This window comes from Cupressus sempervirens, chromosome 6 (assembly GCF_028749045.1).
Source record: "Cupressus sempervirens isolate cs-2001-9-10 chromosome 6, ASM2874904v1, whole genome shotgun sequence".
NCBI lineage: Eukaryota > Viridiplantae > Streptophyta > Pinopsida > Cupressales > Cupressaceae > Cupressus > Cupressus sempervirens.
Window position 1 is genome coordinate 378,116,290 of NC_143123.1, and position 14,276 is coordinate 378,130,565.

Below are 14,276 nucleotides of genomic sequence, written 5' to 3' on the forward strand. Positions count from 1 at the left end.
TCAATTCTAATGATAGAAAACAAAACACACATTCATTGAAAACCCTACCAATTAATGTTGGTGTTAGAGAAGGTGGTTGTGCACATTTCTAATATTGCATGGGAAACTTCTGTGGTCATATCAACCTATTAGAAGAACACTGCCTTTTTGCAAAATTTGGGCATTTGCTATGTCACCAGCAGCAAGTCGTGTGGATTTTTTTGATAGCGACTTAGCGAATCGCCAAAAAAACTTGGATGCTGGTGATACCATTCATAGTTTTCTTCACATGCATTTATTCTTAAAACTGACAAGCTTGGGACATAGCACGTGCCAAAATTTACGTCATGTTAACATAATTCTTGGCGTTGGATTTCACTTTTCAGTATCACAGACACATGTCATCAATCTCACTAACTCGCTATACGTAACAATCAAGCATTTTTCTATAGTGAGTTAACAATGATCGTAGATTCAAAATGATTTGACGATGGGGTAAAACTTCTTTCACAAGGATTGAACAATGAACTCAACACAGGAGAGAAAAGAATATTTTCTTATCCTCCTATTTTTCAAAAAATTTCACTCTAAGGAAAATTTAGATGGAATGGGACACAGGGTTTTAACAAAAAATTTCAAAGGCTAACAAAAATATGACTTATCTAGGAACCCTACTCACCATTAATGGAGACAATCTAAATTTTCTATTCCTTGACAAAGGAATTTTATCATATGGAAATTCAGACCAATAATGGCTCTGTCTAGGGATGCATGCCCCTTGCGGGCATGGCAAGGATTTAGATCTCTGGGGAAAGTAGACCACACACCTAACAACAAATGTTTTCTCTTTGACAACTTAACCAAAATAAAAAAAATACCACTAAGATTATGTATAAACGATGGCCCTGGGCCACCGCAATTCAACAAAAACTTTTACCTCTATCATAAATCTGATTCTCATCTGAACATGCATGAGGTAAACTATTAATATTTCTTCTATCAATTTCACCAATCAGCTTGGCATCATGAATCAACTGTCTTCATAAAACTGAAACTACAACTTCACCTTCATAATGCATATAAAAACTAAATTCACTTGCAACCACTTGCTCATTATAAAAGTTATGATCAGCATTCTCAAACATACCAAACTGAAAATCCTCTTCATTTAATGACTTATGCATGATATCAATCTCAAATATGAAAATTTCATATTCAACTTGAGGAAGAGGATCACTCATACCTTCAAATTGTGTATCCTTGTGCATATTTGGATGGTACTCTGAAGAACAATTTGATTGGTACTCATACATTTCATCAATGTCAAAAATTGAAACTAATCTGAGATCTTCAAATGATTCTCTGAGATCATGAAGTTGGTTAGTCGTCTCATTAGAAAATTTATCATAAAATTCATTACAAGGTGCATGCTGATTTTCAAAAACACTTTCATCAAACACCTTATTATCAATTTCATAAGATGCAGTCTCATCAATACTTTCACCATCATATCCAAAAGTAGAACAATCTGATCTCTCACAATAGTAAGATAATTTATCATCATTAAACTCATTCTCAGCTAAATCTGAACTTTCCATATCTTTTTCAAACAATGGGTTAATGACTCCATGCATTGATCCCTTTTGAACATCAGGACAAAACATGAGTTGCGCATCCTCACAAGCATCATCATATAAAGCATTATCATATACTTTAAATTCGCTACCCATTTTACTCTCATGGAAACTTTTAGCGTATGAAGAAAATTCAAAACTATATGAAGACTCCCTTTCTATTTCTTCTACCAAACATATAGTGTCCATAATTATAACCTCTTCATCAGCTTGTTTAGGATAATTATTACAGACAGACCCTGATTCATTCCTAAACATCTCACTATATGCTAAATCTTTACTATCTAAAATAAAAACACCTCATTACTCTTCTCTAAAATCTTCATTAACATCAACTAACTTCACCATCTCTTTATCTTCATACATTGTGGATAAATCACTTTCATATTTTTCATTGACTAACTAATTTGTATAACAAAAAAATTGAGGTGCACTTTCTTTTTCAGATTCAAAAGAAGAATTCATACCTTTACAGACAAAAGGGTACTCACTTTTTCCATTGCTTTCTTCCTCCCAATTTGCATCTAATTCACATGAAGACGAAAATAGACTAGCACTTTCCTCTTCTTGACTTGAGTAACCTCTCTCATCATTGTCTTCACATGATGCCTCTTCACAATACACATCTACTGCTGAAACATTAGAAGCATGTGAATTCTGTTCTTCTGACTGTGACTGAGATAAGTGTGATTCATATTCTTCATTTTGTATCACCTTTCCATGGTATGTTAGATCAGCAATATCAAACTCATGATCATGGAGACAACTCTCATTTTCCTTAGTGGAGCTGGTTTAGAACAAAGGTGTTGTGCCGAAGCTATGGCCACTACTTGCTATCTGGTTAACATATCTTCTACATCAACCCTTGTTGGTAAGACACCCATGGAGGTGTGGTCTGGTAAGAAGCCTTCAATTAAACATCTTCATGCTTTTGGTTGTGAAGCTTATGCACATGTTCCAAAGGAGAAAAGATCTAAGTTGGAAAAAAAAAGCTATTAAATGTATTTTCATCGGGTATAGTGCTAGTGTAAAAGGATACAAGCTTTGGGATCCTGTGACTAGTAAGGTGTTGTATAGAAAAAATGTTATTTTTAGAGAGCTAACATCTTCTCCTATTGTGCTACAACCAGATGAAAAAGAAAAGGAAAAAGATGTTGTTCAGTTGCCTCCTACCCCTGAGAAGACTAAATAGAGAGACCATGTTGGGTCTAATGATGAGGAGATCTCTAGCAGCTCTGATAGTTTAGAAGAAGAGGAAGAACAACCTCAATCTCAGCCATTGAGGAGATCCACAAGAGAAAGAAAGCAACCAGAAAGGTTTGGTTATTCTATGTTAGATTCTAGTTGTGCCTTTGCTTTGATCATTAACACTGATGTGCCTAGATCTGTGAAAGAGGCTTTGGGCATGGAAGATGCAAGTTCCTGGATTGAGGCTATGGATGATGAGATGGCTTCATTAGAGAAAAAAAAAATCGAGACCCTATACCTTTGCCTAGAGGGAGAAAATCTATTGGCTATAAATGGGTGTTCAAGAAGAAATTTTGTGGAAATGGTAGTGTTGAAAGTTACAAAGCTAGACTGGTTACAAAGGGGTATTCACAGGTAGAGGGAATAGATTATGGTGAAATATTCTCTCCTGTTGCAAAGTTGACATCCATTAGATTTCTGTTATCTCTTGCTACATCATATGATTTAGAGATAGAACAAATGGATGTGAAGACAACTTTCCTTCATGGTGATTTGGAGGAAGAGATTTATATGTCACAACTTGAGCACTACATTGTTAAAGGTAAAGAATCCTTAGTTTGCAGATTAAAGAAATCTCTATATGGTTTGAAGCAATCTCCTATGATGTGGTACCTTAAGTTTGATACCTTTGTGTTGTCAATTGGATTTGTAAGATCGAAATCAGATCATTGTGTTTATTTAAGAATTGAAAATGATCGCCTTCTTATTGTTGCATTATATGTTAATGATATGTTGTTGTTTGGGAAGGGCAAGGGTATGATTTCTGATTTTAAATATTAGTTTTTAGTATAGTTTGAGATGAAAGATCTTGGGGAAGCTAGGTACATCTTGGGTATGGAAATTAGTAGAGATAGGTCCAATAGAAAACTTTGGTTGAGTCAGAGTAAGTATGTAAAGTCTGTGTTGGATAGGTTCAGCATATTAGATTGTAGACCACTATGTGTTCCTATTCCTGTGGGAACAAAGTTATCTATAGATGATTGTCCAAAATCTTTTAGTGAGGTGGAGGACATGAGTAGAGTACCTTATGCTAGTGCAGTTGGTAGTCTTATGTATGCTATGGTCCGTACTAGACCAGACATTGCCCAAGCAGTGGGAGTCCTGATTCAGTTTATGGCTAATCCTGGATGGGTACATTGGGATGCAGTTAAGAAAGTATTCAAATATTTGAGAGGTACATCAGATTACTCTATATGTTATCATGGTAACTCTTTTAGATCTCTGCATTCAGTTTGTATTCATGGGTTTGTGGATTCAGATTGAGTAGGTGATATTGACCACAGGAGCTCCACTAGTGCTTATGTGTTCACTGTGCTTGGTGGTGCCATCAGTTGGATGAGCAAGCGACAACCTGTGGTTGCTTTGTCCACTATAGAAGCTGAGTACATGGTTGCTACTCATGCTTGTAAGGAAGCCATTTGGCTTAAGAGATTGTGTTCTGATGTTGGTGTTGATGTAGACCAGATTACTATTTGGTGTGATAGTCAAAGTGCTATTTGCCTTGTGAAGAATCCAACTTTCCATGCCAGAACGAAGCACATTGATGTGCAGTTTCACTTTGTGAGAGATATGGTGGAAGATGGAAAGGTAAATTTGGAGAAGGTAGATACTCTAAAGAATGTTGCAGATGCATTAATGAAACCAGTGGGCACAGAGAAGTTTAGATGGTGTTCGGAGTCTATGGGCCTTTTGGCCTATAGCGGTTAATTCCTGTTATGTTTCTATTTCTCTTACAAGGTGTTCAACAAGTGGGAGAATGTTAGGAATAAGGTGTCTCAACCTTGGATAGTTACTATTCTTATTATTTGTTTTTGTAAAATGTATTTTTTGCAAATAATATGTAAATATGAGTGTACATGTCTAGTTGGCATGTTGATCACTTACATGTGTCAGCATCTTGAAGTGTGTGAAGGAGATCATGGCTGAAATGGTTATGACGGATTCCTATGATGTGTAAGAGCTATTTAAGGAATGAGCTATGATAGGTGTAAGAGCATCTTATGACATGGGGCCTATTTGGGTGCCCAAGAATGAGTGGTTGGTGTGTGTAAGAGAATATGCCAAAAATAGGTTGGTATGACAGATTCCCTTACACTTCTCTTGTGACCACTATTTTTGGCGGATTCTATGACAAGCTGTCACTACCTATTCAAGGGATAAATGCCATTTTATTGCATGTACATGTGGCATTTTGCATGGTTCTTGGTGGTTGAGCCATGAAAAATGCCCAACTCCTTTGTGGGCATTTTTTTGGGTCTTAAGATGTTCATAAAGGCAGTATTGCATGTAGTAAATGCAAGAGAGAGGAAGAGGAGAGTGTGCAGGTACTGAGGTACTGTTGGAGTCTTCTATTGTTGCTATTGAACTTGCATTGCAAGTGTATTGTAACCTTGTGTTGAAGATAATACATTGTGCAAGTTCTAGAGGGGTGGGGTTGTTTTATCGAAAGTTTTTTTCCCACCAGCAAATATTTGTGTTATGTGTTTCTTTCTCTATCTATTCTCTGTATGCATGATTGGCTACAATATTGTTGTTTACATGATATTGAATCTATAAGTGTAGAATATTTTAATAGGATTTGCACCATACTTTCCTTAAGAGATTAGTGTAGGAAGTTGTTCCTGCACCTGAGTTTCCTTATAATTTAAACCTGTGTCATCGATCTTTGAAATCATACAATTAAGGATTGAAAACTAGGCTGACTCAATGTTTCTTTTAGCATGCTGGCAGTCAAACCAATAAATAGCCTCCATCTATATCTTTCCTTCAAAACTGGCATTTCAAACTGGGCCCATGGATGACCAAGGACACGTATCATCAACTCGCTAACTCACTATACTTATCTTTTAAGCACCTTTCCATAGTCAGCTAGTGATAACCACTAATCTTGCTTTGATCATATGGCAGATATTTGAAATGACTTTTAAGAAAACAATGGTGGGTCCCTTACTTGTTAACTCTCTATATTTATTCATCACACATCTCTTCATAGTGAGTTAATGAGCATCATCAATCCATACTTGATCTTGTGGACAGCAATTTACTGCAATAGTGGTAGGCCATCACTCGCTAACTTGCTATACCTAATTTTCAAGCATTTTTCCATAGAAAATTAACAATGGCCTTTGATCCTGGTTTGATCTAACGATCAGAATTCTTTGTGTGCTTTATACATGGGGAGTGGGTCCATATACTACTGTCGTTGAGATGGCTGAACATGCTAGCACACACATATACTCTTTTTTTATCTTTTAATGACATCACATATTGTTGGCCTCGCTGTGTTTGTGTCTTCTAGGTGGGTCACTACATCACTACTGGCAAAATATTAAATATTTGTCAAGTGATACAGTGACCTCCTAGTAAACAGATGCTGGGAAATAAAGCTCAACTTGCACAGAAGTAAAAGCAATGTCTGCATAAGATTTTCTTCAAGATCCTCAAAATCATTTCTAGTTATAAAAGAATGTCATGTTTTGTAATGATCGGGCCCTCGCTATGTCACTACCAGAAAAGTGGTGTTATTTCGGCTAGCGATATAGTGCCCTTTGATGGATTCTCAATTTTGATGACAGAAAACAAAACCACATTGATTGAAAACCCTACCAATTAATGTTGGTGTCAGAGAAGGTGGCTATGGACATTTATAATACTGCGTGGGAAACTTTTGTGGTCATATCAACCTATTAGAAGAAGACTACCTTTTTGCAAAATCTAGGCATTCGCTACATCACCACTAGCAAGTCACATGGATTTTTCTGATAGTGACTTAGTGAATTGTCAGAAAAACTTGGACGCTGGTGACACCATTCATAGTTTTCTTCATGTGCATTTATTCTTAAAACTGACAAGCCTGTGACATAGCACATGCCAAAATTTACCTCATGTTAACATAATTCTTGGCACCAAATTTCACTTTTTAGTATCACAGACACGTGTCATTAATCTCGCTAACTCACTATACATAACAATCAAGCATTTTTCCATAGCAAGTTAACAATGACCGTAGATTCAAAAGGATCCGACGATGGGGTAAAACTTCTTTCACAAGGATTGAACAACGAACTCAACATGGGCGAGAAAAGAATATTCGCTTATCCTCCTATTTTTTAAAATTTTTGCGCCAAGGAAAATTTAAATGGAATGGGACACAGGGTTTTAACAAAAAATTTCAAAGGCTAACAAAAATATGACTCTCCTGGTGTAACTGTGATGGATGGAGCGCTATCTGATTCATCACTGCTGCTACTGTTGTCATCATCCTTTATTTCTACTGGGTCTACACTGGGCTTATGTAGATGATAAATGTTTTTCCACATGTTTGTAGCATCATTTACAACATGCTTTATATCTTTGATCAAAATCAAACAAGTGTGGAATCTGATCATCATTTTACCTTCATGGGTTTTCAATTCAGATTTTACCTCTGCTCTAGTGAGAATAGGCCGAAGATTCTTCAGGGATTGCTCATATATATCTTTTACCGTCTTGGTGGCTAACTCTCATCTTGACTGTACTCTCTCCAGTAGTTCTTTAGAGATATGAGGAGCAATCTGGTCCGGGGAGTATTTCCATTTTCCCATTTTGTTAAGTACCAGTTCCTCAATCTGCATTTTCTCTGCATCAGTCCTTGTCTCAAATTTCAATGCCTTGAAATTTGCGATGCCAGTTCCTTCTTCCAATTATTTGAGCCTTTGCTCGAATGTAGGTGCAGGCTTGACCAATACAGGTTCTTGAATACCTCTTCTTGTCCTTCGAGTAAATACTGCAGTAGGTTGCTTCTTGGGCTTGGTAATGATTACCTTGCCTTTCTTCTTTACCGGTTGCTCCTCTTCTGATTCTTTTTCTCCTTCTTCTTCTTCTTCACTTTCTTTATCTTCACCTTTTCCTTCGGTGAGCATAAGAGGACCCATTGCAGTTTTCAGTTTGGCCACTTTCCTCTTACCTTTGCTGATGGCCTATGGAATTTTGATTTCCAGTTCAATTCTGGCCTTTGCTTCATCATAAGTACCAAAAATCCATTGCCTTGGGTCTACTGGCTCATTTACCAGTGCTTCAATGATATCCCTTGTTTCATCAATATTTACCTCATATGGAAGAGGTTTCACCCATGCAACTCGGGGTCTAACTACCTGTATGTACACCTTGTCACAGTCAACCATAAAACATATGTCATCTTTATATTTTTCAACAAGCCTAGGAGGAATTCTAAATTGGTTATTCATTCTCTCCTTAAAGTCTTCAAAATAGTTATCCATGATACTATCAAAATTTTCTCCCATCTCTGCTATAAACTCTTTAATCTGATAATAAATTGGGACATCTTTTCTCCATTCTATGGTTCCCTTTGATGGAAAGAATTTTTGTACATAAATTAGTAAACATATTAACAGAGATCCAAATTTACAAGGGTTATTCTTTGATGTCCTTATACTGTCCATGTTCTTGTTTAACTGCTTCAACATTACTTCTGACAGATCAAACTCAAGATTCTTCTTTACAATCTTCAGGGCCAAATCCACAGCTTCACATGGTACACTATTTAACCTGCTGGAACTATATAACTTATATGCAATAATATGTATGCCAAATCTTAGTTTCGGATCTATTACAGTGTTAACCTTCAAACCTCTACCGTCCCACTCGGCTAGGGTTTTCCTCTGTAACTCATCCCGTCCTAGGGTTTTGGTGGTTTTGGCTTTGCTGAGCATCGGGAGACCCATGATTTTGTGAATCATCTTCTTGGTTATCAAAATGGGTTTTTCCAACCACAACTGACCATTATGCACTCGACTCAAGATATACCTGATCCATTTGGTTTGGAATTTTCTAGGCATATGCGCGATGTGAGTTAAACCTTTTGTTTCCAAATGCTTATGCTCGATTTTGAGAGAACCATTTACACATAACTCCGCTAGGGCATTATCCATGTCCAATGTCCCTATTTCTTGAACAACACACTTAAAATGAGTGCGAATGTCATTCACGAGGAGTACCTTGGGTGGAATCTGTGATTGAGCTCCATTGGGATCGAGCAATTCAGCGATGGCAGGAACGAGCTTGAACGTAGGTGCCTTCCATTCCGTTCCCTTCACAAGCATTTCAGAACCCTTCTTCACCCTTCTGCTGCTGGTGCTTGCGGATGCCATTGCTGCTCGATGAGTGAAAAGGTTTCGTAAGAATACTTCGCTAGAAAATCTCTTCAAATCGCTTGAACTCGCTTGAAAGCTTTTTTTTTGTGTAAATTTCAAATTCGCGGTGAAAAATGAGGTCGAAATCTGCCCTTTTGATGAAAAATTCGCCATTAATGTTCAGTACGGAGGTAGCTGCGATCGACAGACTGTCATCCACTAGCTCGACTTAAACTTCGCAACTCGGTGACCAAAAGCAAATAGGTTAAACCAACCTTAACTCGGTAAGAGAAGAACCAACCATGCTCGGTAAGTGCAACTTGGTGAAAGAAGCCTTATTACACCCTACTGAGCTCAGTAAGGTCATGTACCGACCATGATCCTGATGTATCTGAAATACTGATTTGATCATATTTTCATTCTAGGACTACTTAGGATATTGCTTTGTAGATACAGTCCTGGTCTTATCTTGATGAGTCTTAATTGGAAATGGTAGAGTCACTCACTTCTTGAGTGACCATTCCATCACTTGAATTATCTGGCTCGGTAGACTTAGGAATCCATTGCTGCTTCATTTGCTTCCGAATATTGTCTACTTTGATTTTCTTCTCATCCTCGACTTTCTTTATGTTCATGCAGTTTTTAGATATATGACCAAGTTCTGTACATGTATAACATCTTACAGTGGTATCCCTTTTTCTTAGGTGATGCCTTGCACAGTTTATGCCAGTATGACCATATTCTCCACAATAATGACATCTACACCAAGTGTTGTAGTCCCAACCAAATATTGCTTTGACAAGTTGTTCAGCTGGATTAAATGATTTGGATTTGCATTGTGATGCCTTATGACCTTGCTTTTGGCATTTGTGACATTTACCTTCAAATTTTGGTTTCTCTTTGCATTCATTGGCTTTGTGTCCATGCTGATTGCAATTGTAGCACTTTCCATTAAATTTGCCTTTTCCATTGCTCCAACATCTGTTAGATGTATGACCTAACTTACCACAGTGGCTGCAAGTAGGTCTTTGATTCTTTTGAGTACCCTGTTTGGAGGATTCACCTTCTTCCTTGTATCCAAGGCCTGCTTTACCATTTTGTTTATGAAATTTTTCTTCATTTTGCAGATTCAATTGATCCATGTCCTTTTGAGATTTTACCATTCTCTCATTGACTTGTTTTTCAGAGATTAGATCACTTTGTAAGCTTGCATTGATTTGCCTTTCAGTAATTAAGTCATTTCTCAAATTTTCATTCTCAGATCTTAGATTCATAATTTCTTCATTTGCATTAGATAATTGAGTTTCAATATTTTCAAGCTGAGAGGATTGATTATTCCTTACCTCTAAGTCTTCAGCTGCCTTGTTCCTTTGCTCCAAGATTTCGCATAGCCTGATGGACTGGATTTCTTGTTCTCTTTTGAGCTTTCTTAATTCTTCTTGCAGAGATCCATTCTTTTCTAAAAGTTCTTTGATTGCTTTGTCAGCTTCATCTGAACTACTTGATGGTGAGAGATCTTCAATCTTTTCTTCAACATACTGATGGTCATTCATTTTCCTTGCAAGTTCTTTTCTTCTTTTCAAGGATTGTGAAAGATGCTCTTTTGCTTCATTGAGTTGAGCCATGGCCATTTTCAGATCTAGCTTTTCATTCTCAATAGTTTTGTCAAGTCTGAATATCTCCATTGTCCTTGATCTTTGCTCAAGCTGTGAAACTTTTATCTTGAGAACCTTATTGCTCTGATACCAATTGTTGGAAATATTCAAGATGTGACAAGTTACTGAGAGGGGAGGGGTGAATCAGTAACTCTTAAAATTTCAAACAATAAAATTGCATACTAATATATTCACCATTCATCCAAGTAACCTATTGTAAGCATGAAACAAAATCATTTGCAACACTTGAACACACAGATTTGGTGACCCAGAAACCTTCCAAATAGAAAGTAAAACTGGGGTGGGGATGAAACCCACAAAGCTTCGTTACTGCAGTATGAAGTTGGCCGGTTAAGGCTTACAATGACCACTTCTGGTGATCTTCCCTGTTAGGAGCACAAAGGATGGCTAGATCCACCTTGTTAGAGGATTTACAAACATATAATAAAGTATGCACTCTGTTAGGAGATTTACAAAAGACTGTTAAGTCTACCTTGTTAAAGGATTTACAAAAATTGATTCACCTGTTAGAATGAAATAGTGGATCTGATTACAACTGATTGCTGATAAGATCCTCTATGCTCTAATTCACCTTGATGTGATAGATAAAACTTTTCTGCTCCAAAACTTGACCTTGTTGAATACCTTCACAACTCAACACATATACTTTCGCACGCATGTATTTCTTTCACACTTTCGCATTTTCATTCATTACCATTACTATTACCATTGCTCTTCTTTTCTTCTTACATTTGAATGATACAATACATTGCATATATATACCATCCAAATAAACAATACATGCAAGGTCAGCCAAAACAACAAGTGCAAATCTCTATACAAAGTTGGCCCAAGGTAAAACTCGGGTTCACTGAACTGACTCGGTGTCCTTCTGATACTCGGCGTCCACTGCGTTACTTGGCATTGTCATGCACTCGGTAGAAGTGAAGGCACGGTCCATACTAAACACTTCGAGTAGTTCTAAACTCGGTAACCACTGGAGACTCGGTAGAAGAGATGTCACTCGGTGAACACTTCTATCTGAACTGTAGCTCGATGATCAAAGGAAACACTTGATAGAACCTTGTGACTCGGTGATAGTTAGTTTCCTTAATAACCATCTGAGCTCGGTAAAATTAATTTCCTTGATAACCGTCTGAGCTCGGTAAAATTAATTTCCTTGATAACTGTCTGAGCTCGATAAAATTAATTTCCTTGATAACCGTCTGAGCTCGGTAAAATTAATTTCCTTGATAACCTCAAGAGCTCGGTTATCATGAAGTTCTCGGTCAATACTAAGTACATCTTCACTCGATCAAAATTGATTCCTTTCTTTACCTCGAATACTCGGTAAACACTGGCTGCTTTGTTCACCTCGATCACTCGGTAAACACTGGCTGCTTTGTTTACCTCGATCACTCGATAAACACTGAGAACTAGGTAAAGCTTGGCTTACAAAGGAATGTTCGATGAGAGCTCGGTAAGCATTCAAAATCCAATAAGTGTTGTAACTAATGACAAAAATATATCATAATGCCAACAGCTAGACCAATGACAAGGAATAGACTCAGAAATGAATCATGTCTACTGAGCAAGGTTGAACCCAAAATAGTCAAAGATGCACTACAAGATGATGACTAGTATAAGGCCATGAAAGAAGAGATAGATCAGATTGAGAAAAACAAAACTTGGTCTCTAGTTCCTAGACCAACTGATAAGAATGTGATTGGTACTAAGTGGGTGTTCAAAAAAAAACTTGATGAGAATGGTGAAATAACAAGAAACAAAGCCAGATTAGTTTACAAAGGCTATGTGCAAGAAGAAGGACTAGATTATGGAAAGACATTTTCTCCTGTTGCAAGAATGGAAGGAGTAAGAACATTACTTGCATATGCTGCATATAAAGGTTTCAAAGTCTACCAAATAGACATGAAGTAAGATTTTATAAATGGTATACTAGAAGAGGAAGTGTACATAGAACAACCAGAGGGGTTTGTTGATGAGAAGAACAAGGAAATGGTCTGCAAACTACACAAAGCATTTTATGGACTGAAACAAGCACCAAGAGCATGGTATGAAAGGTTGCACAAATATCTTGTAAAGATAGGATTTGAAAGAAGAGATGACAATAGCAATTTGTACATCAAATTTGAGGAAAGTAAAGACATTTTGTTTTCATAAATCTTTGTTGATGACATAATATTTGGAGGAAAAGATGTTTTATGCAAAGATTTTGCAAATCAAATGAAGCAAGAATTTGAGCTGTCAATGTTTGGAGAAATCAAATTCTTTGTTGGATTACAAGTACATCAGTTGAAGCATGGCATATTTGTGACTCAATCCAAATAAATTAAGGAAGAACTCAAAACATTTGGGCTAGAAGACTCAAAACCAATCAGCACACCAATGGCAATTGGACATAAGCTATCCAAAAATGATGAGTCTGCTGAAGTAAATCAGACATTATATAGGTCAACGATTCAAAAGCTGCAATATGTTGTACATAGTAGACCAAACATTACATTAGCTGTTGGAATAGTGGCTAGATTTTTTGCCAATCCAAGACAAAACCACTTAATGACAATAAAGAGAATATTGAGATACCTGAAAGGAACTAATGACTTTGGTTTGTACTATAAAAGGAATGAGAAATTTGAACTAAGAGCTTACACTAAAGTAGATTAGGGAGGTAACATTGATGATAGAAAAAGAACTAGTGGAGGAGCACTTTTCTTAAAGAGGTTGATTACATGGACAAGCAAAAAAAAAAAAGTTGCACCTCATAGCCTACTGCTAAAGTTGAATATGTGGCAACTGCTATAAACTGCACTAATAGTGTGTGGATCAAACATTTGTTGCAAGGTATGAAGGAAGAGGTAATTGAGCCTATAACACTTTATTGTAATAATACAAGTGCTATCAATATATCAAAGAATCCAGTAATGCATGCTAAAACCAAGCATATTGCAATTAAGTATCACTATGTAAGAGAGCTAGTGGAAGATAAACAAGTAAAGATGGAATATGTTAGCTCAAAGGAACAAATTGCTGATATCTTCACAAAGGAACTACCTAAAGATGATTTTGAGTATCTTAGAGGTAATTAAGGGGTGATACCCCTAGCTAAGGCTACTTAAAGAAAAAGCAAGAATGCCCTGCATCAAATAAGTTGAATGTTGAAGATTTTACACATTGATTCCGAGGATGTTTACTTTGGGATCCATGCCTAAAGTAATAGAAGTGCTAAAAACTTCAAATCAGTCACAAGCAAGGTGATAGAGGGAGAAATTGACTAAATCTGTAAGAGCTACATCTGCACATTATGTCTTTGGCATTGTTGTCAAAGAGGGAGAAGTGAACAATTGATCAACAACTATTAAAGATAAAGGATCAAAGAAGTAGAGGGAGAAGTGAACAATTGATCAACTGAACAACTAATCAACAACTGTTGAAGATAAAAGATTCAAACAAAGGTTGAATATAGACAACGAAACAAATAAAGAGAAGATGAACAATACAGGGAGAAAGACAAAGAACAAGGCTACAACAACAAAGAGGGAGAAGCTGAAATAAAGCAATCAGAATAGTAGAAGGAGATGTAATGTTACAATTTACTTTTGGCTTTTGAC